Source organism: Carya illinoinensis, chromosome 12 (genome assembly GCF_018687715.1).
Source record: "Carya illinoinensis cultivar Pawnee chromosome 12, C.illinoinensisPawnee_v1, whole genome shotgun sequence".
Taxonomy (NCBI): domain Eukaryota; kingdom Viridiplantae; phylum Streptophyta; class Magnoliopsida; order Fagales; family Juglandaceae; genus Carya; species Carya illinoinensis.
This window is the reverse complement of record NC_056763.1, coordinates 4132501-4139053: the sequence shown is the minus strand read 5'-3', so window position 1 is coordinate 4139053 and position 6553 is coordinate 4132501.

Here is a 6553-nt window from a genome sequence, read left to right as displayed (position 1 = left end):
CGCAAGATGAGTTTTGGTTGTCACTCTAAGAAGCAAGGCATGCCAGTTTTGACTGAATATTTGAACAACTATATACTTGTAACAACCCAATTCAATGTTATTGGAGATGCAATATAGATAAATTTATTGAGCCTAAATTATTTTTAGTGTGCCAATACTTTGAGAGATCCAAATGAGGTTATTGAATAATTTTGAATAGATCACAAACTAGAAGTTATTTAAATGAACTATAGAAATTTTAGTAAGCTCAATAATTGGATTTACGCCCAATTGGTATTTTATGGTTTAAATCAACCCAAGAATATATTTATAAGCCCAAAGATAATTATTGGACAAGTTAGACTCATTTTAGAATTTAAGACTGACCATTAGGATTTTTCTCAATTTAAATTCATCATTGAGTAAGGTCCCTACATAGCTTACTTACTCCCAATCCTACCTTAAATGAACTACTAAAGTGTGTTGTTAAATTCCAAACTCTTCGGATGATCGGCCATCACCTTCGTCAATATGTCTCTCTCATTGGTTGATCACTACTTTAGTCCAAATCAAACTCTCCATCACCCTACCTCACTTTTTAGGTAAAATAAGCAGCTACTGTTAGACTCCAAATCGAACATGCCGAACACCTCACCTATTTTCAAATTCCTATCATTCGGCAATCTCAAATCTATAGTGATTCCCGAATCACCCTACAACAATCAGCGATTGAATTCAAATTTAACACATTGAACCCTTTCTTCTCTCTTTATATAGCCTCTACTCTTCAAATTCTCCACAAAATTTCCTTCCTCACGCCAACAAGCCCTCATAGCCAAACCTTCAGCCATTGCCCCAAAAAAAATCGCAGCAACTCTCCCCTTATAATTTTTCCATCCTTAACCATTGACATACGTCAAACAACCCCCAACGTGAAATCAAACAACTTGAGACACCCATTATTTTTCCAACCAACCCACCCATGGCAAACTGAGATACTTTCTCGTTGGAGTCAATCACTGAAGACGCCTATGAAGTGAGATTTTGGAAGTAATGCCACGAGGTGACCAACTAAGAATTGAGATTTCAGAAGCAGTGTCATGAGATAAGTAATTTGATCATAAAATTAGGATTAACACACGTTAGCTAGTTAGATATATTATTATCAAAACTAGTTATTTGGAAGCCAATGTTTATGTACCACGCATATCATGATATTTGCAAGCTTGTCATTTATCACAATTCATGATCATATTTCATTCTACATATTATAGTCATGTATGTGTTATGCATTTCATGTATCTCACGTTGCATAAGCCATGTAAGGTTTCACAATACAAGTATAAGATATAGATTAAGGTTAATCATATGGTCATTTAGATAATGGTACCAATGCAATTAGGGTGGATGTGCAAGCCATGGACTTAAGCGTAGTCTACCACAATATTATTATTAGATCAGATCAACGGTTCCCCTTGTGGTCACAGGATATGAGACTGGTGCATAACCTTGCACACAAGGTTAAGTGTATTGGTCAGTTAGACAAGTTAGATCAAATAGATAATTTAGACTAGTTAGATAAAAAAGATAACTAAAGACAAGTCATGCATGTTATAAGCATATATGTGAACAGACATCATTTTAAATTCTTAGCACGAAATCTTTTATGAAAAACTTTATGTTTAGTATTGACCGGTGTAAAACTGCAAATGCACAGTATCTTAGTTTTATAGTAAAGTAATAAGAAGAGTATCGTCCTCAGAGATTAGTACCTTACGTTTGCCAAATACCAAAATTATACTAAACTTGATTTTATCTAGAGGAATCACTAAGATTTTTGTAGTTGCAATCTAAACTAGATCAACTCAAAGAAAAATGTGCAAAGGAAATAACACTGACGTTCGAAGATCAAATTAATGGGAAGAAAACTTCTAGGAAATCGATTTCACCTACTTCTTCACTATGCTTTTCTCATCCAGCTAATTTAATTTAATTCTCTTTTATCTATTAGCAAATCTCTAATTCTTCCAAAAGCCTCTTTCGCTAGTCAATTGAAAGTGATTCTGTTTATCAATTCACACAAGAGTATACAAATTCAATAATCAAGAACGCAATAAGACCAATGATTTAATTACTACATAGGTTCATACAAGTCTTTCGATCTCTATACTTACCTATGCTGAAATATCCAAGATCTACCCTATGATTCCCTCTTTCGATAGCAAATCACAAGATTACTTATCATCTAATCAATGGCCAGTTAATTAGAAGCAATAAATTTAGGATAAATCAGATAAACAAAGAGAGAATTGCATTAAATTAGCATAGACAATCAAGCATAGTTCGGAAATAGGTTACATCGTTTTCCTAGAATGAAGAAAATTTAGCTCATGCTAGAAATGGATTTCAACATAAACGAATTCACCATAATTGTTCTGAGAAGATGGGAAGAAGAAAATAAACACTGAAAAATCCTCCTTGCAGCCTCAACTCGTCGTCAAAAGCTCAAGGGAACGATTCAACGCTTTTCTCTCGTCCGTGCTCATGTATGATTCCAACGTACGTGCAATAATTGTAATTCCGTCTCCAAAAACAGATGAATTGAATCCCTCTAACTGTGTTTTTCTCTCCCAAGAAGTGTTCTCTAGTCAAAACTCGCGGCTCTAGAGTGAAAAATTGCTTTTATATGGTCTCACGGCGGAAAACCTAAAATCTGTCAAAATACGATGTTCGCTCGAGCGGGGTGTCGAGCGCGCGTCGAGCGTTCGACTCTGCCTGATTTCGCTCGAGCGTCCAATCGAGCGCACATCGAGTGTTCGACTCTGCCTGATTTCGCTCGAGCGGCCAATGTCTCCGCTCGAGCGATCTTTGTTTTTCAGCAACCAGCTTGAGCTCCTTGTCGAGCGGCAGTCGAGCGTTTGAATCTGCCTGAATTCGCTCGAGCGGCCAAAAGCCTCCGCTCGAGCAAACTTGTAAAATCTGCAGTATGAAATTTTTTGCAAGTCATCAAATATCCCCAAGTTACAACTTTGTTTGTCCTCAAACAAAAAGAAAAACAAATGATAGTTTAGGCAATATCAACTCGACCCCAAAGAGAAGTATCATCACTCACCAAGCTTTTATGAATTTAGATTTCATCTCTAGTATCTTACTCTTTTAACATCAAAGATAGCAAGAAAATCAATCAAAAATTTTGCAATTTGTCAAGCAAGAGTTAGGCGTTTACTTCAACCTAAAGCTAAGACCTTGAGTGTGTGTGTGATATAGTCAATTTAACCTCAAACCACCTGCAAACTCAGATAAAAGTAGAACAACCAAAATCAGAAGAATTCTCTTAAAACTTAACCCCATAAGTCCAATTTTCAGAAATCCTCTCCACTAATGTAGTCAACACCAAAATCAAAGATCAAAAGGTCTTTATTAAGGTTGTAATGATAGGCCACAGGGTGAGGGTTAAGAAAGAACTGGATATGGAAAATCAAAACAAACTGGAAAAATACTTAGTGAAAAGAACACTAAAAGAGATTTCCACATGATTCAAATCATAACTCTTTCTTGGCAATATGCTCATACTTGTGACATTATTATTGTTGTAATCACTGATGCAATACCAAAAATTCTCTTGAAAAAATTTGAGGTAATTCACATTCCGCTTGGCGACTTCTTTTTCTTTTCTTTTCTTTTCTCTTTTTTTTTTTTCAATCACTTCCTTTCTTCTTCTTCTTTTTCTTTGATCAAACAGAGCAAACCTAATACGGTTCATCATGAAACCAATTTTCTCTTTTAAATGTAACTCTCCACTAAAGTATTTTCTCAAACTATCAACGGTAGATTCATTGTTTTTCAGGCTTAGAGCGGGCATGGTTTATGTAGTTCAAAGAATCAATAAAGGCTCATGAAGGCTTAAGGGGGTTGACTATGGAAACACACCATGTAATGATAGCATGACATTTAGGACGGCTGGGAAAGCTTTTTGGTTATGCCAAAGAAATGCCTAGATCATTTCTCTAATATTTGGTCTCAACTAGGATTTCGCCTCAAGGACCCATCAATGGATTCTAGAGCAAAGCAAAATTGAACCTCCCTCTTTCAATTAATTCAACTTCTTCTCTTCATAAGCAAAATGGAATGAGAGAAAAACGACTATGTGCTTAATTGTGTTCAAGGTCAAAGATTTAAACCAAAGTACCCACAAAACTTCACTTGACATAAAAGAAATTTTTGAAAATTTTTCTCAAAACCATCTTCAATCACAAATTTCAGAGTCATAGAGAATTCAATCTTACTCCAATGCATGCTTGGTAAGAGAATCAAACAACCCATCAACAACCCAAGACTTAGAAAACAAGAGGATCAAATGATTATAGGAGTTTACACCCCCAAACTTAAACTAAACAATGTCCTCATTGTAATGCAAAAGTAAAAAAGATTGAAGAAATAAAAGGAACTTCCCTGGTTGCATCATGAATCTTCCATAGATTAGAATTTTTCAGCTCTTTATTCTTGCTAAATAATCCTGCATTAAAAACCAATTTATTAAAACTTAAATAAATAAAGATAATAAAATAAATGAAAGAAAGAAAGATAGATCTATGGGTTAAGATAGATCTATGGGTTGCCTCCCATAAGCGCTTGTTTTAAAGTCTACAGCCAGACTTTTCAATGATCATCAATTAGGATCTCCCAGAGGAATAAATGCATAGTTCCTCTCCATTTGCTCTCCATAGTAGTGCTTCAATCTCTGACCATTAATTCTGAAAATATTCCCAGTCTTGTCCTTCAAATCTACTGCTCCAAAAGAGAAAACTTCATGAATTGTATAAGGCCCCGTCCATCTTGATTTCAACTTTCGTGGAAAGAGTTTGAGTCGTGAATTGAAGAGTAAAACTTGTTGTCCTGGAGCAAACTCTCGCCTGAGAATCTGTTTGTCATGCCACTTTTCGTCCTTTCTTTATAGATCTTTGCATTCTCATATGCATCATTCCGAAACTCTTCCATCTCATTCAATTGAAGAAGTCGCTTTTCACCTGCTGCCTTCAAATCAAAATTAAACTTTTTTACAGCCCAATAAGCTCTATGTTCCAACTCTACAGGAAGATGACATGCCTTTCCAAACACTAATCGGTATGGAGACATCCCGATAGGTGTTTTAAAGGCTGTACGGTATGCCCACAAAGCATCATCAAGCTTCTTCGCCCAATCCTTTCTATTGATTTTGACCGTCTTCTCAAGGATGTTCTTGATCTCTCTATTTGAAATTTCAGCTTGACCATTAGTTTGAGGATGGTAAGCAAGTGCTATCTTGTGCTTCACACCATATTTAGACAGAAAATTCTCAAATAACTTGTTGCAAAAGTGAGTCCCTTCATCACTAATAATAGCTCGTGGAGTGCCAAATCTTGTGAATATGTTCTTGTGCAGAAATTTGAGCACTACCTTTGCATCATTTGTTGTTGTAGCAATTGCTTCCACCCATTTTGACACATAGTCAACTGCTAGCAAGATATAAGCAAAACCAAAAGAAGGAGGAAAATGCCCCATAAAATCTATTCCCCAAACATCAAACAACTCAACTTCTAAGATACCTTTCAATGGTAACTCATGACGCCTTGAAATATTTCCCATACGTTGGCACCAGTCACAAGTTTTCACCAAAATGTAACTATTACGAAAAATGGAAGGCCAAAAGAACCCACTTTGTAGTACCTTAGCTGCTGTACGGGTGGCTCCAAAGTGTCCTCCATATGATGAGGAATGTTAATGATGGAGGATGTCTTGCATCTCTTCTTCCGGCACACATCTTCTAATGATTTGATCAGGGCATCTTTTGAACAACAAAGGCTCATCCTAAAGATAATGATTCACATCATGCAAAAATTTCTTACTTTGATGGTAAGTAAGATCAGGTGGTAAAACTTTACAAGCTAGATAATTAACAATATCAGCATACCACGGAAGCTTGATCTCACATGCAAACAACTGTTCATCAGGGAATGCCTCTTGGACCACTGAATCTGGTCTTTCTTTCTCTTGCTCTAACCGAGAGAGATGGTCAGCCACTAAATTTTCACTTCCCTTCTTGTCTTGAATCTCCAAATCAAATTCTTGAAGAAGGAGGATCCAACGAATTAGCCTAAGCTTAGCATCCTTCTTGCCAAACAAATAGCGAAGTGCTGCATGATCAGTGAACACTATCACCTTTGTCCCAATGAGGTAGGATCGAAATTTGTCACAAGCAAACACCACAGCAAGCATCTCCTTCTCAGTTGTTGTATAATTTAACTGAGCTTCATTCAATGTCCGGCTTGCATAATAGATTGCTCTAAACAGCTTGTCTCGCCTTTGCCCCAACACTGCTCCAATTGCAAAGTCACTTGCATCGCACATAACTTTAAAAGGTTGACTCCAATCAGGCACAATCACAATTGGTGCTGAAATTAGCTTCTCCTTGAGTGCATTAAAGGCCTGCAAACAAATAACATCAAAGTCAAATGCAGAATTTTTCTCAAGAAGATTACATAAAGGTTTAGAGAGTTTAGAAAAATCCTTGATAAATCTTCTATAAAATCCCGCA